The sequence below is a fragment of the Macaca mulatta genome, chromosome 1 (genome assembly GCF_049350105.2).
Source record: "Macaca mulatta isolate MMU2019108-1 chromosome 1, T2T-MMU8v2.0, whole genome shotgun sequence".
NCBI classification, from domain to species: domain Eukaryota; kingdom Metazoa; phylum Chordata; class Mammalia; order Primates; family Cercopithecidae; genus Macaca; species Macaca mulatta.
In genome coordinates this window covers 71,581,009-71,604,715 of record NC_133406.1, presented here as the reverse complement: position 1 = coordinate 71,604,715, position 23,707 = coordinate 71,581,009, and the positions used below count along the sequence as shown (strand labels likewise).

Genomic DNA, 23,707 nt, shown 5'->3' with positions numbered 1-23,707 from the left:
AGGTGTCCTGTCCTGGAACTTTAGGAAGTAGTGCAGATGCTTCGTTGTCATTAGCGTCAACCGTGGTAACATAATTATTATGTACAGTTAAAGGCGAAGGGCAATATTTAAGAACATCAAATAATCCTTTTCATAGTTGGAGACAAGCAGAGTAGTCTGGAAAAGATTGCTTGACCACTCTGTGTGTGTGAGTTAATGAGAAGGTCAGGAATCCAGTGTCATTTGAGGCAGTTAGTGACACAGCAGAACATGACTGCAGATTGCACCCCAATTCGGGCTAGTTTTCTTGCAAAGGAAATGAAGATTGTCCATATGAAATGTAAATACAATGTATTATTATGATCACTTATGTGAAAACTTATGTTCACATGAAAACCTATACACAAATGATAATCCAGCTTTTATCATAACAGCCTTTGTTTTTGTTTTGTTGTGGTTTGTTTTGGTTTTGGGTTTTGTTGCCTTAATTTTTTTTCAAATTTTAAAACAATATAATTCACTTTTGGGGGAGTGTGCAGATCTGAGGGTTTTGACAAATGCACAGCTGTGGATCTACCACACGGCCATGATAAAGCATGGCTCCATCACCACCCCCAGGCCCTTGCCCAGTCCCAGCTCCTGCTTTCCAAATTTCCTGGGTCATGCTTTGATATCCAACCCCCTTCCTTACTCCCAAGGCCTGGCAAGTACTGATCTGTTCCTTGGATCTTTTTTAGAGTGCTATGTAGATGGAACTATACAACACCTAGCCTTTTATACTTGGTTTCTTTCACTTGGCAGATTTGTTGAAGTTCACCCTTTTGCTGTTGCATGCATCAGGAGTTTGCTCCTGTTTATTGCTGGGTGGTGTAGGTGTGTGTGCAGTTTATTTATCCATTCTTGGACTCACTAAAGGACTTTTGGTTTGGGGCTGTTATGAGAAAAACTGAGATTAACATTTGTAGATTTTTATATAAAACTAACTTTTTATTTCTCTTAGGTAAATATCTAGGAGTGACATTACTGGGTCATGTAATACATGTGTTTTTAACTTTATGAGAATCTGCCAAAATATGCCATTTTGTGTTTCTGCCAGCAATATGTGAGCATTCCATTTGCTCCTCTTGCTGATACATGGTATGATTAAATAAATAAGAAAAAAATTAGCCATTCAAGTAGGTCTGTACTGGCATTGCATTGTGTTTTCATTTGTAATTTCTTAACAACTAATGATTTTGAACTTTTTTGTGTGTTTATTTATTGTCTATATATCTTCTATTGTAAAGTGTCTATTCAAATCTTTTGCCCATTTCTTTGAACTGGGGGCTTTGTTTTCTAATTATTGCTTTTTAAACGTGTTTTTTGTTTGTTTGTTTGTTTTTTGTTTTTTTGTTTTGAGACGGCGTCTTGCTCTGTTGCCCAGGTTGGAGTGCAACGGTGGGACCTTGGCTTACCACAACCTCTGCCTCCCAGGTTCAAGCGATTCTCCTGCCTCAGCCTCCCGAGTAGCTGGGACTACAGGCATGCACCACCCATGCCTGGCTAATTTTTGTATTTTTAGTAGAGACAGGGTTTCACTATGTTGGCCAGGCTGGTCTCAAACTGCTGACCTTGTGATCCACCTGCCTCGGCCTGCCAAAGTGCTGGGATTACAGGCATAAGCCACCACATCCGGCTTAAAAGTGATATATAAAAGTGATACATATATAATATATATATGATAGATACAAGTCCTTTTTAGATACAAGATTTGCAAATGTCTTCTTCCAATCTGTGATTTGCTTCACCATTCTCCTAATAGTGTCTTTTGCAGAACAAAGATAAAAAAGTAAATTAGATAAAGCCCCATGTGTCCATTTTTTTTCTTTTATGGATAGTGCTTTTGATGTTGTATCAAATAACTCTTTGCCTAACTTAATGCTACAAAGATTTTCTCCTAGAAATTTTGTAATTTACATTTACATGTAGATATATGATCCATTGTTAGTAAATTTTTGTAGATAGTATGTGTTACGATTCTTTCTTTTCTTTGTTTCTTTTTTCTTTTGGCATATTGACATTCAATTGTTCCACTACCATTTGTTGAAAAAGCCTATCCCTTCTCTATTAAATTGCCCTTGCACTTTTGCCAAAATATAAATAATTATATTTGTGTGCGTCTATTGCTGGATTCTTCGAGAGGGGATGTCTAATATGTCTAACATCTTATTTTGCATAGTCTCCGTCTCTCAAAATAAATGCTTTCCTACTGGATAAATGGCACCCTATGTATGAACTAGAGTACTTTAGTACTTGACTAAGCAGAAGAGAAGCAGCTTTGGCAAACCTAGATTAGAATTATTTTTGCCATTGATTTTGCAGTGCAACTTTTGTGTTTAGGACTTTTTGATCCTGGAGAAACACAGGTGAGGCTCAAGAAAAAGTGTCATAAAGATTAATGAGGGCCATGGCTGGAAGAGGACCTGGGATTTATGTCATCAACACCCAGATATTGGTATGATTTCTTCTGTCTCATTTTACAGTGAAAATATTTGGAAGGGGGAGAGCAGTGGTGAAAATACCTATGAGAATAAACGTGTTGTTAGATTATCAGCACTTTAAGAGGTCTTCTTTCATTAAAAAAAGCAGCTCTTCCCATTGCCCGTACAGTAAATAGGCAGTAAACAGGTCTCAGTATCTCTTGTTTACTTTCTGCTGCATCAAGTCAAATACAAAACTTACACAGGAAATGTACTTAATGCCCGAGTCCCCATGACATTCCTTTGGCTCTCCTTTACCAATAGAATTATTCTTTTACAATTTTGGAATGAAAAACATGCAAAATAGTGCCTTCATATTGCTTCAATGCTTTCCACCCATGCCACTCATTTCTAATTTTTCATGGCCTTAAACTACCATCTGCTGGAAGGGTGGGAAGGACACTCGCAAGATCATTGTGTCCTGCCCTCCAGCCTCAGGCCTGGCTGGACTGGGGCCACACAAGTGAGAAGCATTTTTATCTTACTCTGAAAGGTTTTCCTGTTGATGGACAAGGGTCCTGCATTCTTACCAAAAACTTGGAGGTTTGACCATGGTAATAATTTTGTGTCTCATTGGGTACAGAGTTTACTGCTCGGATGATGGGTGCACCAAAATCTCAGAAATCACCACTAAATAATTTATCCATGTAACCAGGCAACACCTGTTCCCCTAAAACTCATTTAAATTAAAAAAAAAAAGGTTAATTCCAAGGGGGACAGAAGAGTAGATGAAGAGATTTGTTAAAGAATAAAACACTATAGCAAGACAGGAGGGATAAGTTCTGGTGTGCTGTAGCACACTGTAGGATGATTATGGTTAACAATAATACATAGTTTCAAATAGCTAGAATAGTATCAAATGTTCCCAACACAGAGAAATGACAAATGTTTGAGGTGATGGATATGCTAATTACCCTGATCTGATCACTATACATTATGTGTACCAAAACATTACTATGTACTCCATGAACATGTACAATTCTTATTTGTCAGCTTAAAAAAATAAAATGAAAAGAATGTTGTAAAAAAATAAAAGTCTAAGAAAGTAAAAAAAAAATAATAATTTTTTGTCTTTGGCCAACTTCGCTTTTTTTCCTTTATAAATCATTCAAATATCTGAAGTCCAAATACTAATACTAAGGACAGTTTGTGATTAACCTTTCCCTGCTCCAAGAAGTAGCCAGCATCAGGGATTCTTCCTTCTAAAATAGCTTAACCAGTTTTTAATACACCAGAAAGACTTTTGCTCACAGCCTTCTGGTCATTTATTTTCCTTAATAGCCTTTTATGAGGGACCTTATCAAAAGCTTGCAAGGAAATCCAAGTAAATTATGTTCCTTAGTTCACCTTTACCTACTATTTCATTAACTTTTTCAAAAACAATATGACATAGTTTTCAACATAATTAAAGGGGTTGGGAAAAAGGGAACTTTTAACTACTGCTTGACAGTTTTTGTGGTTGCTTAGGAGAGCTGGGTCACTGTTCATATTCTGCCTCCGCTTAAGGACACTAATTCATTTCTCAGGCTGTCTGGCGAGGTCAGCCACTAGTTCAAGGTGGAAATGACAAGTTTTTAGGCTTTCAAGTGTGCAGCACTCAGCTCTCCAGAGAGCACGAAGGAAGGAAACTGCAAGTTTATCCAGGTCTGACCCAGAGGAAGAGGAAATGATGGGAAGAACCAAGACAAGGGCAGAGGGAGGTGTCTCTTTGGAGGGGTAGTTACTCTGAAAGAGTCTCAGACACTCTCAAGTAACTCTTTATTATTATTATTTTTAATGAGAAAAGGAAGGACTGATAACAGAACTTGAGAAAACGTTTAGAGTTCCACAGTGGGTATGCAAGGCCAGAATGCGAGGGTGAGCAGAGGCTGGCGAGAACAACAAGGAAAGGGTTAGGAACTCAAATAAGCTCACACAGCTAGTAGTAGCAGTATTAAAAATCATCATCATCATCTTCATAATAATAGCAGCTGTATTTGTTGAGTGTCTCCTTTGTGCAAGTATGTGCTAGGTATGGGCACATGCCCATCTCATTGAAGCTTAATAACCAGGGATGGGAGATATCATTATCCTCATTTATAAATGAGAAAAATAAGGCACAGAGAGTTTAAAGGACCTGGTGAAGTTCACACAATTAATAAATTATCAGGTTTGGCATGTGATCTTCTTTTTTGAATTCTGCAGTACATGGATTTTTATGATGCTAGTTAGTCAATTCTTAGCACATTCAATAGCAAAACTGGCCCGTAAGTCAAATATTTAAGTAGATGTTCTAAACATTCTAAATATTAATTATCAGTTTTCATAAGTATTATTACGCAATAGTTTTTAAAAAGGCAGATCATATTTAATTTGTATTAATGATGCACCAAGGCGTTTCAGGCTTGCAATTCTTAAAACATCTTTATGAATCTCCATTTTCATTGGCTTGAGAAATTGGAAGTGCTTGTTTACAGAAGACTCTGGCTGACAAAATGCTAGTAAAATTGGTTTGTAATGTAGAAAGGAACTAGTAAGGAAAAGCAGAAATGCCTCCATTTCTTTTTGGCTTACTTCTTGGTTTCCACTGGCTCAATGCCTATTTTTCCTTATGTCCTGAGAAACGGGCCATTTTTAGTCTTTTCCATGACTTCAGAAAGCCCACCATAATTGTCCTGCCACATGCTTCATGCTCCATAGGATGTGATGCCCGAATGTTGGAAAGCATTTGTTTTTAAAGTATCTTTTGAAGACTTGCATCCTCTCCCGAGGTGTTCCCGCAAGCTGCTAAGTTCCAAGTGACCATGGCACCTTACCTTCTGGTCTGTCCATGGCTCTGGTGAAACACCCAGTATCTAAAGGGAGCAGATAAGCACCTGAAGGCACCTCTGCCAGGCCAGGTGGCCCAGCTAGTAGGTTCCCAGCTCCTGGTTTGTCCAGACAATGACCATTCAGACCAGAAGCCTGAGAAGCTGAAGAACCAGAAAAGCAACTTGGGCTTTTTGTCAATGAATGAATGTACTAATTGGAAAGAATGCAAATGTTGCAGACTGAGAGAAAGAGAAATAGCCTTCAGGGGAGGAGGTGGATGTACCCTCATGGTGGTGGGGACAGGGGACCTTGGGTTTGCTTGTTACCTCCAAGTCTTTGCTGGTCTTTGCAAGGTCTCTGAGTCTTGCTGCAGGACAGGTTTGGTCTGTTGCCTGGGTCCCTGGGCTGGTGTCACAGATGAGTGGCTCCTTTATTGTGTCTTTTAGATTTCGCCCTTAGTCCTGCCCATGGTCCTGGCCATTTGCCTCTGGAGGTAGAATCTTTACACTCTGTAGCCAATTTGTTCTAATCCCAGGCTTTCACATGTCCTCCTGCCTCTCAGTACCATTATATCATGCCACAGGAGTATTTGGGAGCTTCTGGTTCCATGCGTACCAAGTATAGGCAGACCTTGGGAAGCCAGAAACTCTATTTCATGGCACCTAGGCAACTATCTGAGCCAGGCGAACTTACCTGGCCATACTACCATATTGCTGATCGTTGGATAATTCACAGTGGGTCCCTTGAAACCTGTCAATGTTTCCATTTTGTCTCATTTGTTAAATGGGAAATATTTTACTTGCATTAAATCCTCATAAGTAATTTTAAAATAGGAAGAACCTGTGTTTTTAATATAAAAATGTTATTTTTGAAGTATCTAGTTGGTGACTGAGAGAAGAAAGATAAGAAAGATAATCTCAGTTTGTTCAGTCATCAACGAGGAGTCAAGTAAATGAATAACATATTGTAATACAACACAGATAGCCATAAAAATCACCAATCCCATTTCCTATTCCAGAGTATACAGGAAGACTTCGTTTTCTCCTTTTGCAGTTTTTTTTGAGGCCATGTGGCAGGGTTCCGATCAAAAAAATTGGGACAGAGGGATATAAGCCACTTCTAGTCATGTCCCTTAAAAACATCTTAAAGAATATTTCAGTTTTCCTTCCTCTTCTACAGTCAGCTAAGAGGCCATTGGTTTGAGTTCCTGAGTCATCGCTTGGAAGAGAGCCTCCAAGGAGAGCTTCTAGACTTGCATTGGATAGCTACATAAGGAAGAAATAAACTTGTGTGTGAAATCACTGAGACTGCTGTTACAGAAACCGGTATTTATTGCTGTAGTATAGAAATTGGTACCAGAAGTGGGATATTGACATAACCAAACCATATTCCTTGACCTTTACATGATCCCAAGTATTTATCATTGGTTTAGTAATACAGCATCTGGCAGGAAGGAAACTAATACCAGAAAATGGGAAGATGGAGATTCATGTTATGTAGTGATAAATCCAACTATTGCTGCTATAAATGAGAAGTTAGTCCATGTGCCTGGTATATACCTTTAGGGGAAATGGTTAGCAAACAGAATTTTAATAGTGGTATTGGCTAACGTTGAAATATCTCTTTCGTGTATTACAAGAAAGTTACAAGAAAGAGATGACTCAGGAAATAATTATTGCGTTTGCAAGCAGAAATAGAATAGAATATAGAATATTGGCCTCGTAGGGTTGGAAAAAATAAATTTCTCTTAGACTCAAACAGTAAGATATGGCACCAAAAATGACTTTAAGTGATAAATATCTAGCAAAAGTTTTCAATTGAATGAAGTCATTTGAGGTGAAAATCAGATTAGTCGTGTGGTCTTCTCACCTATTGTTTCTTTTTTTTTTTTTTTTTAAATTATTATTATACTTTAAGTTGTAGGGTACATGTGCATAACGTGCAGGTTTGTTACATATGTATACTTGTGCCATGTTGGTGTGCTGCACCCATCAACTCGTCATTTACATCAGGTATAACTCCCAATGCAATCCCTCCCCCCTTATAGCCTCAACGTAATTAGGTAGTTACGTTGGGGAAAAAAAGGCATAGAGGTGAAGACACAAAGGAAAAAAGGTAAATCTGATAACAATGTTTAGAAAGTAACTCTAGGTATAGTTACTGGCACTTGGAACTGACTAAAAGCGAAGAGATCTACATCATCTAAGATTTTGATAATTGTATTACAATGAAATCAGGAGCCTGGACTTAAAAGGCCTTTGCTTGGTCCAGGCTTAAAACAACTTTTGAGTTCCCAACACATTGCAGACGAAGCACATGTCAGGCTTCTAGAACTGTACTGCTCTGAAGGAAAATGAGTTCCCCTGAGCCTACTTCACACGTGGCTAAGGAGAAGAACAAATACAGGAGTCCTTCCCAGAGTCAAGTCCACACATCTCCACCACACCCAGAGTATCTGAGCTTCCCATGTTGGCACAGAAAGGTTTCAGCATTGCCAAGGACCATGATGTGTCTTGTCTCTTATTTCCCATTACAAATAGTACTATTTATTGCAGTTTTCTCGTCATTTTTCCACCATTATATATGGTTTATGATGGTGGAGATCTGGAATACAGATAACTAATGTTTTACATATGAAGGTCACTGCACTGAGAGGGGCCGTGTCAGACTGATGAATAAGAAAGATGGTGCCTCACCCAGATATCCTGGACATTGATCTGGAGGTGGTGACCGAATGGGACTTTGGGTGTTCCCCTTGGCGTGGGGTGAGTGTGTTCTGTGAGAGAAAGTGGGAAATGAATATTTGGTGTTCAGAAGGGCAACCCATGGCAAGAGACTTTCAGCATTCACCATTTTTTAGTCTCTCCTTGGGCACGTAGTAAGATTACCTCTTCCAGGCGACCCTGCAGTTACATGGGCCAATGGAATGTGAGAAGAAACAATGACTGTCACTTGTAGAACAAGCATTTTAAACTTGGTGTGTCTTCTCTATATTTTCTCCCATCTGAACAGCTGGAGGCAAAGGATGTGAAAATGGGAGAGCCGCGTAATGGAAGGTTCCCAGATTTCAGAGCTGTCACTTGGAGGAGGGCCACCCAGTGAAGGTATCTATCTAACCCACACCATATCTTCATGAGTAAGAAATAACCTTGTCTGGAGGTATAATACTTTGGAAGTTGTATTTGATAGTGGCCTGCATTGATTTCCGTGACTAATATACTGTTCTAAACTAAAGACTGGTTCTAAAAGCTGGGAAAGCTCTTTCTCTTGGAAGGAGTGAAATTGTCCCCCTACCCCATCATCACCATCACCATCATCATCTTCACATTTGGTTCAAAAAAACCTTTTTGAGTTTCTGTAATGTGTCATGCACCATGGCAGATCTTAGAATGGAAAAAAGAATAAGACACTATTCCTGGCCTTGTCCATAATCTGGTGAGAGAAACATACATAAACAAATAATGAAATAATTACTTCCTAAATGTGACACCATTAACATATGACACAACTAGCTGTTTGGAAGTTGGGGGTGGGCAGTGATAGGTAAAGGCCTTGCAGAGGAGGTAATGTATGTATCAGCTTCTAAAGGATGAAGAGGGATTTTCTAGGCAAACAGGGCAAATGGAAGCCTTCCTAAGTACAGGAAGAAATGTGTGCAAAGGCATATAGGTATGAAAATCAGGAAAGTGAAATTGATTTCTACAATTGAAGATAAAAAGCATATTTATGACTCTCATAATTATTATCAACTTCATCATCTCACCAACATTATTTATTAATTTCCATGCAGAGTGACCATATGGATTTGATCCCTATCCTTCAGAGGTGCTCAGCCCAAGGGAACACGGGTAGTAGATTAAGCACTGACCAGGTGAGTTAAGCTCTATAATTTACTGGCTGTAACATGAGCCAAATCACTTGTCATATTTACTGTTTCTGATCCATAGAACTGTTGTGCAAATTCAGTAAGTAAAACATGTGAAACCTCATTTGAAAAAAAATAACATAATGTATATGTTTATGTTTTTATAGTAATGAAGGAGGGTTGGGGCAGTAGGACAAGAGTCATAGAAACTTGCGTGCTATCACACAAAAAGGACACGTTGTACTTCTTTCTGGTGGTAGTTTACTGGTATCCTCAAACAAATCATACCTGTGGGCTGGGGTACACCTGGTGAGCTAACTATTCTCGGGGGCCAGGGGCACGCTGTTGTGGTGAAGCCCATGGGGAAGGCTGGGCCAGGTGGGATGTTTACTCAGTGTGCCTGAAGGTGGTACAGCCAGAGCAGGGGTCAGGATCAGAGATTAAGAAGAAAACATTCTAGTCAGAGAGTGGCTTGTTTTTGGCAGGGTTCAGAGGGTAGTGAGTGAGTAAAGCTGTAAAAGGAAAATAAATCCCAGCTCTGAAGCCAAAAAGATAAACAAGTTAGGATGTAAAACATAAGTGAGATAGGACAAGTGGTTCAGAACCAAGGCTTCAAAGAGTGAAATCACTGAAGGGCCACCTTTCATTGTGTTCCCTTCTTCATGGCCTGGGTGTATGGCAGGGTAGCACATTTTTACATGTGAGTGGTCTAAGCGGTGACAAAGAGGCATGGACCTCAGTCTTTTTTCTTTTTCTTTTTTTTTTTTCTTTTTATTTTTGAGATAGAATCTCACTCTGTCACCCAGGCTGGAGTGCCGTGGCGTGATTTTGGGCTCACTACAACCTCTGCCTCCCAGGCTCAAGTGATTCTCGTGCCTCAGCTTCCCTAGTAGCTGGGATTACAGGCACGTGCCACCATGCCTGGCTCATTTTTGTACTTTTAGTAGAGTTGGGGTTTCACTATGTTGGCCAGGCTTGTCTCTAACTGCTGTCCTCAGGTGATCTGCCCACCTTGGCCTCCCAAAGTGCTGGGATTACAGGCATAAGCCACTGCACTCAGCCCCAGTCCTTAAACTGAACATTATTGTTCTGGTCTTGAGACTTGAGAGCTCCAGGTGAAATAAAGATTTGGAATTTCCTGCCATCTACCTTCCTCTCAATTTCTAGGTATTTGACACATATCAAAGCTTCATCATAGCAGTGACTCTTGATCTATCTGTGGCACCTGAGGAGGCCATGAAGTAGGCATGGGAATGTCATTGGACCCCAATAATTGGAAATAAGTCCCTAAAATACCCCATTTTGTCTTTTGGGGTATCCATCATGGATTTTAGTGATCCATCATGGAGCTGTTATCCATGCATCTCCTAAAACCTGTTTAAGGCTATTTTGATGGTCATAATACATAACCTTGCAAGGACACAAGGCCCTCATAGTCAACTGCTTTGTAAAATAGTACTTTCACATCTTTGAGATCCTAAATCTACCTCATTAAAGATTGAATGCTCCTAGTATTTTGAGATCTGATAAACCATTTCATTTTTATCCATTGAGATCTTCAACATTCTGACTGAGGTGCAGAGCGTTATCTTTGTAACCTAAGCCTATATGACATTACCTAACTGAAAGTTACTGGTGATGCATCTGAGAAGCTCAGACCCAACGAAACTCATCCTAGAAACTTGGATGACATTGCAGCGTGTCCAACCCATCAATAAATCCTTGGAGCTTTAGTTCTCTGCTCTTCCCCTCCCCCACATTTACAGTGCCCTCTCTTTTGGGAGAAGGATGGTGGAATTACTTTGGATTGGAATTAATGGTATAAAGAGCTACCTTCTCATCTGAGTAATGCTGATTCACCTCCATCCCTGGTCATTTGCTACCTATTAGAAATATCCTGACAGCCTGCATCTCATTACCATTGCAGCAGGGCCAGCTCCCAAGAATAACCTTCTAAGGAGGATGAAATGTACGCCCGTGGCTTCTAATGCCAGGGCATTCACATTCATATTTTTAGCAGCATATATCAGAGTTAGCCCAACCTTTAGTGTACTGTATGTACTTTTAATAATCTCCATAAAAGCCTGATTTCCAATCCCTAGGCTCAAGCTGACAGTGTAAATAAAATCACCCAAATCCACAGGGTAAGAGAAATGAAAATGACATGGATTAAAATTTGGTCAAACCTCTTTCTTTTTAAAAATTCTGCTTCCCTTCCAATTGGATCACGACCCTCTGTGTGCTCAGCTTAAGACCAGACGGTATGCTTTCACTTTTATTCCTCTCTGCAGCAGGCTTACAGTATTTAGTGAGAGTCTGTAAAGAATGTGTGCTGGGTAGAGAGTTAATACCATAATCCCCCATCGTTGGGGTCAAATGCTGAATAGAGCAAAAGAATTAGAAAACATGTTACATACAATGGCAGGAAAAAATGCATCAGCACGCTGTTCTGTGAACACCAGCATTCATCAACCGCAAGTAATGGCCATGAGGTAATAGAGTGTATAAAGAGATGTGTACTTGAAGTGTAATGTGTGCACTGATGCAGGGATGGGAGACTTAAGCAGAAGTCTAAATACCCATATACTCTGGGAAGTATTTGTCACCATGTTTAATTGCTTCTTTTTAAGTACCTGCTTGGATTTAGTTCCTAAGTAACACATTTAGCCACTAAATTGTTTCACAGAGTGGAACCTTGAGCTATCTCTTTTCACTCTTCAGCAGTGGGTGTGAATATAGTTCTCAAAGTGCTGTAATACATCTGTCTCTGGAGAATTCTCTTAATGAACAAGTAGAAATTTGAGGCACCTCAGGAAAAAGAGTTGAACAGCTACCTTCTATTCTGTCTTGGGAAAGTCAACCAAACTCCCCTGGAGTAAGATTACTAGCGAATAAATAACTTTGTATGGAATTTCTACAAAGAGGAATGAGTGTGTGTGTGTGTTGTGTGTGTGTAGATGATTTGATCATAAAATGACAAGTTGGATTTATTTTAAATAAGATCCTTTTGTCTTAGTCCATTTTACTATTACTATAACAGAATACCACAGACTGGGTAATTTATAAACAGAAGTTTATTTGGCTCATGGTTCTAGAGCCTGGGAAGTTTAACATTGAGAGGCTGCATCTGGTAAGGGCCTCCTTGCTGTGTTATCCCAGGGGAGAAGATGGAAGGGCACGAGACGGTGCAACAGAGAGCAAATGAGAGCTGAATTTGCTTTTATAGAAAACCCACTCTGGAGATAACAACATTAATCTATTCAAGAGGGTAGAGCCCTCACACCCTCATCACCTCTTAAAGGTCCCGCTTCTCAATGCTGTTGCATTGGGGATCGTATTTCAAACACATGAACTTTGGGGGACACATTCAAACGATAGCATCCTTTGAAGTGGTAACTATTAAAGATTTATATTTTAAGACTTGTATTTATTTTTAAATTTACATACAGTAAAATTTACTCTTTGAGGTGCAGAGTTTTATAGTTTTGACAAATGTATAGAGTCATGTAAGCATCACTGTTATTAAGATACAGAACACTTTTATCATTCTCAACAGTCCTTTGTGCTATTGCTTTGTAGTTAAAATTTCCACCCCTCACCCCTGAAAGTCACTGATCTGTTCTTTGTTTCTGCAAGTTTTGTCTTTTCCAGAATGTCACATAAATGAAATCATGTGGTATTTGCCTTTTAGGTCTGTCTTCTTTCACTTAGCAAATGCATTTAAGATTAATCCATGTTGTAGTATCAATGGTTTGTTCATTTCTAGCGTAGAGTAGTATTTTATCTTTGTAATTTTCAATGGCATTTCAAGACTAAATGACTGAAAGCTAATGGCCCTAAGAATAAAACTATTAGGAAAATTATTAATTAGGGTTTTACAGTTTTCTGTGAGGGATTATCTTTTGTTTACTTACATAAGACACCAGGATACATGAAAATACAGAGTGAGGTTGGATTCTAACCGGGAAGTATAAGACATGCTATGAGTAATTTAGCATGTTAGCTTTTTCTCACAGGGCATATTGACTAAATTACTAAAGACATATTATTTCAAGTAAATAAGTTATTATTGCTCAAAACATAACTATTAATATGCCCTTAATTGTATATGTTATATTTACATTTCTATTAGTCCACAGTCAGCCTCCCACTCTTCTCTACCGGCTACTCCTCTTCTACCTGATCCATAAATGCTAATGTTCCTTTTCTCACACTACACCTGTTTTCATGGAGAAATCATTTATACCCATAAATGGATAGGGATGGCCAGTCTACATCTCCAACCCAGGTTTCCCTCATGAGTTACAGACACATACAACCCAAATACACACCGTTCCAAATAGAGCTCAGTATCTACCAAACCAAATGGTTCCCCCTTCGTAGGATTTTCCATACACTTCTCTTAGCTCTTATCTCACTTCCTGTTTCCTCCACCAGACTAAAGGCAACAAACATGTGTCTTTCCCCTAGTGCCTGTTATATAGTAGGAATTCGTAAATATTTGTGGAAAGAATGAGTACATGTGATACTCATACGCATATAAATAGGGATTTATTTCTACTCCAAACTCCAATGTTTATAAATGGTTTTTATATGAACGAGTGACTAGGATACACGTTTATTTCTACCCTAACCACCAACCACCATACCTGCACAAAATCTAGAGGTCAATGCCTATTTTATACAGCAGAGAAAATAATTAGCACATTTCACTTTTCCTCCTATTACATTTTCTCATTGAAGTCATATTTTTTATTCAATCTTATAAATACCTTTTCATGTCTTACAAAGTTCCCAGGTACTATTTTCACTGGTTGAATAATATTGCCTCTAAAAAGAGTCCTTCTTTTACCCTGAAAGTTCAGTTTGAAGCATCATGAGGACCTCGTGATAGAACTAACTCCATTCAGCAGTCTGTACTTTGTACCGTTGGTCCTCAAAGTGTGGTCCCGAACCAGCAGCATCAGCAGCCTCTAGGGACTTGTTAGAAACGCAAATTTTGGGCACCACCCCACACTTTCTGAAACAGAAACTCTAGTGTGAGATCCAACAGTCTGTGTTTTAACAAGCTCTTTGGGGGATTTCAGTGCTTGCAAAAGTGTATGCAACTATTGTCATACACTTCCTAGTGATGGTCTGCTTGTCATATAGTATCGTCCTGAATTAATTCTCACTCTTGTTATTCACTCAGGCTCCTCATCAGTCATCAATCATACTCATATTGAAACAAGCCTGTGTATTTGACAATGAGTTTATAGAGCAGGGCCTGAGGTCTTGTTGTACATAAAACATAAGAATAGCAACAGTGTTTTTTAAAACTTAGTTTTAGTAACAAAATTTCTTCAAATGAAATATTATGTGAAAGCCATGTGTGTGTGTGCATGCATGTGTGTGCATGTGTGTGTATGTGAGTATGTGTGTGTGTATTTGTCAGATGAAAGGGAATTACCATGGTTGACTGTTATGAAAGCAGTCTGCCTATTTGACTGGGCTTCCTCCTGGCTGTCCCCTTCTCCACAATACCTCCAGGAAACAGTTTGAAAACCTCTGAGTCAGTGGAAAGGGAATTAAATATGGATCTGGGGACCTCGGCTCTAGTCTGTTTCTTTGGTCAATTCATTTAGCATTTCTGGGCCATACTTTCCTGATCTGAAAATGACAAGTTACCTTTAAAATTTCTCTACTAGTTGGAAGTTCATTTTTTTTCTTCTGTATTTTTAGCTTGTGACAGAAAGGAATATGGACTGTCTTGAACATTCGTCCTTCCTTGAAGACATAGGAAAGAGCTGTTGGCTTTGCCATTTGCTAGTCCTCTGACTTCTTCAGTATTGACTTAGAGGCATTAATGAATAAACAGGGCCAGGCTGCCACCATTTTGAGTGCCAATAAAGAGAAGGAAAGCTTCCATGAGAGTCACATAAACATTTAACAGATTTTCAAACCCGGCATTGGACTGGGAATGTGGGCTGATGATGGGGGGATATGTGAAGAATTGAGAGAATAGCAAAACACAGTTGTATTGGCCTTCTCTGCCACCTCCTCCCACCTTCTCTCTCTCCTCTGCCCTCTTCTCCCCTTCACCCTTACTCCTCCTCTTTCTCCAAGAGCTTGCAAGGTGCTGGCCTAGAGTCACCCTTCCCATAGTACATCATCTAACTCTCTGTGTGTCCTTGATACTCCCAAGGCCAAAATCTAAAATGGGTAACATAAATTTTGGTTTACTTTGACATTCCCTCCCACAACTCATTGGGTTGTGGATTTCCATCTTCGTCTTTCTTGCTCCCTCCTGCTCCCTCATTTTCCCTTTCAGTCCCTCTGACCCTCCCTGAGGCCTCTTCTGAGGAACTACTCTAAGCCAGCTGGCCTCCTCTGAGTTAAAGGGAAGATGAGCCCAGGTGGAAACCGTGATGTCCCACTCTCATGCAACAGTAGGGTTTACTGTTATGTGTCTTAGGGGAGCAGGGGGTGGAACAATGGGGAACCTGAGGGGGCAAAGTGTACTGATCTTATCTTCTTGTAGCTTTGCTCTGTATAAACTTTCCTCTGAAGCCATCTGGAAAGAAGGCCTTTCTGTCCTCTGCTCAGCCAGTGGCAAGGGGCTGATTCTCAGGGGTTCTGAATGCTCCATCAGTCATTCCCTGGCAGAGATTTTGATAGAAATACCAGACATACTTTGATTAAATGTGTACTCCCAAAATGGCCTGGTAGGGAAAGCATACTGATAAATATCTATGCTATTGCTTACATTTGACAACAGACTGTGCTATTTGTGCACATACAATTACTTTTTAAATGGGGATTTAAAAAAATGGAATCTAGATATATGTTTTTCTATTTTCTTTTATTTTACGGAAAGCTAAAGTACAAAATTGCTTGGTCTGGATAGCTGTCAGCACCTCTATGTCCCTTCCCTCTTTCTCCTGCATTTGTAGCTTCCCCCACACTTTGGTCTTCTTTCCCGCAGCTTGTAAATGGGTGCAAGTTTTACCTGTCTTTTTACTCTCATGTTCGTCTTTCTTTCCTGCTCTGCTCCTCTTTCTCTCTTGACAGTCAAACTCACAGAGACCAGAGTTAACACGAAGGATCTGTGATGGTGCCCCACTTTCTTCCTCCAATCACCCATAAATCCTCTGGATTCCACTGCCCCATCCACACCCCCAACACTACTGAAACTGTCCTGCCATTTCAAATCCCATGCAGCTTGTCAGTCGTTGTCACATTTGACCTCCCTAAGGGAAATCGACAATTTCCTTTGGAGTCTGTTCCCTCTTTGGGAGCCCACAACCCCTTCTCTTGCATCTTTCTTTGTAGCTCATTAATTTATGCTTCCCAGCTCTTGCTGTTTTTTTAAATGCAGGTGCTTCTCGTGGTTCTGTCTTTTGGCCTTGGCTTTTCCATGCTCTTTACTCCTCCTGGACAAAATGAGCTATGCCCTGGGATTTAGCCATCACCTGTCTGCTGATAGTTTCCAAACCCACTTCGTCATTCCAGATCTCCCTCTCATGGACTCGACACATAGGTATTTTGGAATGTCTTTACTAATAGGTATCTAAAAATTAGGTTTGTTAACAAATTAAGATTTTCATCTTACCTTTAACTCTGCACCTTTTGCTTGGTAAATAGCATCGTTTGGCCACCCAAGTGAGAAACAGAGATGCAGCCAAGTCCTGACTATGCCTAGACCCAATCAACCAAATCCCCCAATCCTATATTAGACATTTCCTTCTAATGTTTCCACCAAACATGATTACTGTTGCTCCTGTTTTGGTTCAGGTTGTGATCACTTTTCATCTGGGCAGATGCTTTCTGGAATCCTGCCTTCAGTCTCCTGCACCTCCAAATTACCTCCAATTCACTCTCCAGATGATATGTCTGGAATAGCATTATCTAGTACAGTAGCCACTAGCTGTCTACACCTATTTAAATTTAAATTTATTAAAATTAAATAAAATTTAAAATTCAGTTTCTTAGTTACCCTAGCCACACATTGAGTACTCAGTAGCCCATGTGGCTAAGTGAACAGTGCAGATAGGGGACTTTTCATTCATTGGATCACGAGGTCAGGAGATCGAGACCATCCTGGCTAACACGGTGAAACCCCGTCTCTACTAAAAATACAAAAAACTAGCCGGGCGAGGTGGTGGGCGCCTGTAGTCCCAGCTACTCGGGAGGCTGAGGCAGGAGAATGGCGTAAACCCGGGAGGCGGAGCTTGCAGTGAGCTGAGATCCGGCCACTGCACTCCAGCCTGGGCGACAAAGCGAGACTCCGTCTCAAAAAAAAAAAAAAAAAAAAAAAAAAAAAAAGAAACGTCTAATGGATGATGCTGTTCTAGAACACAGTATGACATATCCCTGATTGCTTTGTTGATGATTCCATGCAGACTCCAGATTAAACTCTAAATTCATCAGCTTGGCATGTAAGATCCTGCCCTCCACCTCCAATATTTGAACCTTGTGCTTCGGTCATGCCCACCTGCTGCCCCCACCTCCAAGCCTCTTTACTTTTTGTTGTGCCGTGTCCTGTGCCTCCAGTTGGATGGGCTGCTTCCCTTTGTCCAGTTAGAACACCTGTCTGTTCTTCAAACTCAGCTTGGAAACCATTCCATCTGTAATGCTTTTCTTTGCCTTTCTAGGCAGACTTCAGGCTCACCTGTTTATGACTTCTCCTGGCAGTTTATGCGACACCCATCATAAACTCTCTTAAAAAATGTACTTTTCACTGTGAAAGGCTGAAAAATGGCTCCACATAATTGTGAATAATGGCAAGAGGGACTTGGCAGATATGAATAATGATCGACAGATAGGGAGAGCATCTTGGATTATCTTGGCAGGCCCAATGATGCAATCACAAGGATCCTTATAAGAGAGATGCAGGAGTGTCAAATTCAGAGATGCAGAGGGAGGAAGGATGTGAGACTATGGAAGCAGAGGTTGGAGTGATGCATTTAAAGATGGAGGGCACCATAAGCCAACAAATGCAGGCAGCCTCTAGAAACTGGGAAAGACAAACAGATTCTTCCCTGGAGCCTTCAGAAGCAACACAACCCGGCTGCCTCATTTTGGATGTCTGGCTTCCAAAACTATAATATCATAACTTTGTATTGTTTTAAACCACATAGTTTGTGGTAATTTGTTTCAGCAGCAGTAGGAAAGCATACACTTACTTCTCTATTGCTGCTGAAATAGGAAACATCTTTTCCATCTATCCATCCATCTATCTGTGCCACATATCACTGGACATAGATTTGGTGAGTACCTGAATGTGCCAGTCCTGGTTGTGTACTAATGTTACAGTGAAGAATTAGACCTGGCATTACTGTTAGGGGAGGTATGAAATGGGAAAAGAAGAAGGCAGGAGTCCTGGAAACTTGGAATTTTATAGGTAACTGGGGGCTAGGCTCTGAAGGACCCCTTAGACCACTGTCTAAAGTTGGGATTATTTTCCATAGAAAATGCAGAGCCATTGAAGATCTTTGCATGATGAGTTCGTGATCAGATTTATGTCTGACCTAGTTTGGAAATGGATAGATGCTGAAGACAAGGAGACACATTGGGCTGCTACAATTTTCTGGGTGAGAAATAAGGAGAGGGTAGTAAGGAAAGAGATCTGGTAATATTTGGGTGAAATTTCAGAGGCAGAATTGATAGGAGTTTGTGACCAGAGGCAGTGGCATTGATAGGAGTTTGTGATCAGTTAGACACTGTGTAGAAGGGGGCGGTATCCAAGATGACTCTGCTCCAAGATGACTCCGAGAACGGATGACTCTAAGCTCAGTGCCTGGCACACAGTGGATAAGAAACAATTGTCTTGAATTGAATTATGCGGCGAAAAGACAATGGAGTAGATCATCACTGGGAGGAAAGGATGATGCCAATGAATATGAATAGTGGAGGAAAATAAATAGAAGAATAAGTGTGTGTGTGCGTGTGTGTGTGTGTGTGTGTGTGTGTGCCTGCTCCTGCAGGGTGCTGGGAAAAGAGGATGTAAAACATGTGCCCAGTTATCCTGTGTGATTTTTTCCTGCTCAATTTAAGTTTTTGCTCTTTAAGCTAGAACCATGTTTAGAGTGAATTCAGAAAACTGTGTAACCACCTTGAAGATGCCAGATTTCTCTCAATGGCAAGCTTACCAACATTTTGATCTGGAATGGTTTTGAGAAGGGGAGGGAGAACAAGTGATTTGAATTGATTTTCGATGCATTTGTTGTTTCATTCTGGAATGAGGGAAGTACCTTTGTTTCCTCCCCCTCCTCAGCCTCCCATTGTTATGGGGAATCATGATGTCTAAACCCAGGAAAAGAATGTGCTCTGGTACTGTATGAGGTTATATAGGGCTCCTTTGCCCAAGACCCTCTGCAGGGGCTCATGGTGGTGAATATTTGCTACACTGAAACGGCATTTATGATCTCTGCTCCTCAAAGTGGCATCCCAAGTTCACCACATTGATGGAGGAATAAGCATAATTATCTAGCAAAGGTCCTGAAGCTGATGTTGCCTTCCAACCATGCTCTGCTGCATATGGACTGTGGTCCCAGCACAGTAGAACAGGGTCCCTGGTGGGCAGACAAACCTTTTCTTGTATTTGTGTTTCTAGAGAATGTTGTTCTAACTGATATTAATTACGACTTTGTAGACTGAAGGAAGGGGGAAAGTCTTGCAGTCTAATTAGTTTGGAAAATTCTGGGTTATACAAATATACCTGTCTATAGGACTTCTCAGGACCTTTACTTTATGCATATGACCTGTGACTGTCTGAGAGTAGAATAAAGATTTTGCTGAACTTACTGGACTGCAGAGCCCTGTAACATTGTGTGGAATAGCATTCCATGCACCAGTTTGGAAAGTGCTGTCCTACAAATACAGGATGACCAAGGTGTTCTGATATGCCAGGTACACTCAGCACGAGGCCACGATAAAAACACTTAGACTTTATCCATCTTCAGATTTTCCAGCGAACCTGAAATACCAAAGACAGACCAAAATGGTAATTGGACCAGTCCTTTTCTTCTGATACTTTTAGTTTGGGCTTGAATGAAACTTTGCTGATGGACCAGGACATAGGTATGAATCAGAGCCATTTCTATCATCAGCTCATAGCCTACTACACTTGAAGTTTCATTTCCTCCTTCCCCCAACCCCCACCATGGCTTCTATTATAAAGCAATTCATGTTCGTTTCCTTCTTTAAAATTGTTTTTTAAATACTTTGAAAATATTGGGCAATTTTCTTTGGATATTGGAGGATAATCCAAGAGAAGCTAGTCATTTATGTTCTATTTCTCTTAATCCCATGTGACTACTTTACAAGTGTGTAGTATTTTGCAGTTTTCAGGGATCTCTATCACCTACAATCTCATTTGATCCTTTAAACAACTGTGTGAAGAGCAGAGGATTAAGCCCCATTTTATGGAAGAGTGAAGCAAATAGCATATTTGGATGCCTGCTTTGTGCCAGGTGTTCTGCGAAGTGTTTGGCATACAAGAACATATTTAAAGCTCTTATCAACACTATATAGTAGGACATGTATTATCTTCATGTAGAAATGAAGAAATTGAGGCTAAGAGAGTGAAGTCACTTGCCTAGGGCCACATACCTTATAACAGGAAAGTCTGGCATTTAAACTCATGTTTGTTCTATCCCCAAATCCACTCCCCTTCCATCATGCCACCCTTAAAGAGGAAGCTGGGACCAAGGGCATCTAAAGATCTGCCCAAGTTCACACAGAGAGTTTGGGAAAGTACTGGGATTAAGACCTAATTCACTTAACTTTTAGTCCAAGGCTCTCTCTGCTACATATTTTGCTGGCCCACAGGAAGGCATTTTCAAGAATAAGTGATGATTTGTGAAACGCCAGCAGCAACAATAACAACTGTATGAGAGCAAAGAAGAAGAGGGAAAAAGCAATGGCTCAAAGTCCCCACCCATCCCGCAAGACCCTCGATGTTGACAGTAGAGGAGACCCTGCATTTCTGAGAAAAATGCCACCTGAACGTCACTCTCTTGTCACATAGGAAAGGGTCTGGGACCACTGAAATATCTTAGGGAGATTTGGCTCTTCATGCCTCTTTTTTTTGATGAACAAGTTCTATCCAGTTCTAGAGATCTCTCTTTTTTTTTTTTTTTTTTGAGACGGGATCTGGCTCTGTTGCCCAGGCTGGAGTGCAGTGGTGCGATCTCAGCTCACTGCAAGCTCCGCCTCCCGGGTTTACGCCATTCTCCTGCCTCAGCCTCCCAAGTAGCTGGGACTACAGGCGCCCACCACCTCGCCCGGCTAGTTTTTTGTATTTTTTAGTAGAGACGGGGTTTCACCGTGTTAGCCAGGATGGTCTCGATCTCCTGACCTCGTGATCCGCCCGTCTGGGCCTCCCAAAGTGGCAATATCTCTTACTTTCACCAATCAGACGAATATAATTTAGTAACATTTAGTGAGCCTCTTCTCCATGTGAATCCCCCATGCTGGTGTCATGGGGATAGCACTGAAGGTGAGTGGGGAACACTTTCTCAGAGCCTGCAGACTACACAGAGAGGCGAGTGTGAGAAGCACTACTCCAGAAGTACAAACTGCCAGGAAAACAAGAGGTGAGGTACTTAGAGGGATTAAGAGGGAATCCTGGTCATTTCTTTCATAGGGTGTTCACCCTAATCACTTAGCACAATGACTGAAGGCATCTCTCTTGTAACTACCATGTACTTAGCTCATCAGGGACATTTACTGTGAAGCCCCTAAAACACAAGAATAGGGCACATTTTTGTTGCCACTCTTCCAAATCCACAGTCTTTTTAAAGTTTTCCTTGAAACCAGATTGGAACAAAAAGGTAGTTAACGCTTCTTTATCCTGGTTCCACCCTGAGAGCTCCTTGATCCACACTAGACTGGAGAGTGAAGCAAAAGAGACAAGTGGTCTGGTCTTTATGTGGCTGCCAAGTCCCAGCCCTCTGGTTAGGAGTGACTGTATGTGTCTTGGCTCCACCTCTGTTTCCAAACTGTCCCTTTCACTCTCTGCAGTGGTAGCAGAATCTGAGCGTAGAGGCTTGTGCAGGATTAGTACTGATGGGAAGGGTGTGTGTTTCAGTCAGCTCTGGCTGCTATAACAAAATACCATAAACTGGGAGGCCTAAACAATAGAGACTTATGTTCTCACAGTTCTGGAGGCTGGAAGTGCAAGATTAAGGTTCTGGCTGACTCAGTTTCTGGTCAGGGCTCTCTTCCTGGCTTGGAGATAGCTTCTTTTTCCCTATGTCCTCACCTGGCCTTTCATTGGGGTGGATTTGTTTGTGTGCATGCATGTGTAAGGATGTTGCTCTCTGGTATATGGTCTTATAAGAACCCTAATCTTATTGGATCAGGACTCCACCCTTAAGATTTCATTTAACCTTAATTACTTCCTTAAATGTCTCATCTCCAAATACAGCCACACTGGGGGTTACGGCTTCAACATACGAATTTGGGAGGGACAGAAACATTCAGTTCACAAAATTTCCTCTCTGGCCCCACCCAAATTCATGTCCTTCTCACATGCAAAATACATTCATTCCATCCCAGCAGCCCTAAAAGTCTTAACCCATTCCAGCACTGATTCTAGTCCAAAGTCTTATCTAAAATTTATCTAGATCAGATGAGTGAGATTCAAGGTATGATTCATCCTGAGTCAAAATTTCTATCCAGTTCTGAGCCTGTGAAGCCAGATGAATTATGTGCTTCCATAATACAATGGTGGAACAGCACAGAATAGACATTCCTATCCCAAAAGGAAGAAATCAGAAAGAAGAAAGGGGTGATGGCTCCCAAGTAAGTTGACAACCTAGCAAGGCAAATTTCATTAGCTATTAAGGCTTAGGAACAGTCTTTGGTTCAATGCTCAACCCTTTAGGTCCATTGGGGCAACAGCATCACCCAACATAATTATAGGGTACCCTTTAGCTCCATGGGGGCAGCCTCGCCCTCATAGCACCAGACTATGGCCTTGCACCTCATAGCACCAGACCAGGCTCTTGACAGTGGCAACCTGGTTCCCCAAAACTGAAGAGGCCCCACTGGGCCTATGCTGGAAGTGTCAGCCCTGATGATCTCTGAATTGCCTTTGGGATCATTCTTTCCTTTTCTTGAAGAATAAAGCATATTATTGGCCAGATAACTCTATTGTCCAGCCCTGTAGAATCCCAGAAGTCTGGCAGTTTCTTTCATCTCCTACCATTTTTTCCATCCTCTTTAATCTTTTAGTCCAGCTGGCAGAGTTTCTGCTGGTATAATCCCATCTCTATTCCTGGGTTTGCTGAGGTGGCTGATTGAATTCGTGGTTTACACCCATACTAATCTCTTATTAAACAATTGTTCAGTCACACTTCTAGTGTTCTCTTCAGAAAAAGCTTTCTCCTTATATTTTTTTCAATGTAGATAAGCTAAGAATTTTCCAAATCTTCAAATTCTGGTTCATTTTTTGCTTAACAATTCCTTCAATTTTTCTTTCTTCTCTCACATTTTACTATAAGTGATAAGGAAAACCCAAGCTGCTCCTTCAACACTTTGCTTGGAAATATCCTCAGCTAAATATTTA

The 23,707-nt window shown here is 40.7% G+C and overlaps 1 long non-coding RNA gene across 2 annotated transcripts in view; it reads left to right on the top strand.

Annotated features, from left to right (window-relative positions):
- The first annotated feature begins 8,268 nt into the window (after positions 1-8,268).
- Positions 8,269-23,707, top strand: part of LOC114680427 (uncharacterized) — an 88,696-nt gene continuing 73,257 nt past the window's right edge. For both annotated transcript variants that reach the window (XR_013412090.1, XR_013412096.1), the window contains exons 1-2: positions 8,269-8,392; positions 9,079-9,159. This is a non-coding gene — a long non-coding RNA (uncharacterized LOC114680427). The remainder of the gene's footprint in view (positions 8,393-9,078; positions 9,160-23,707) is intronic.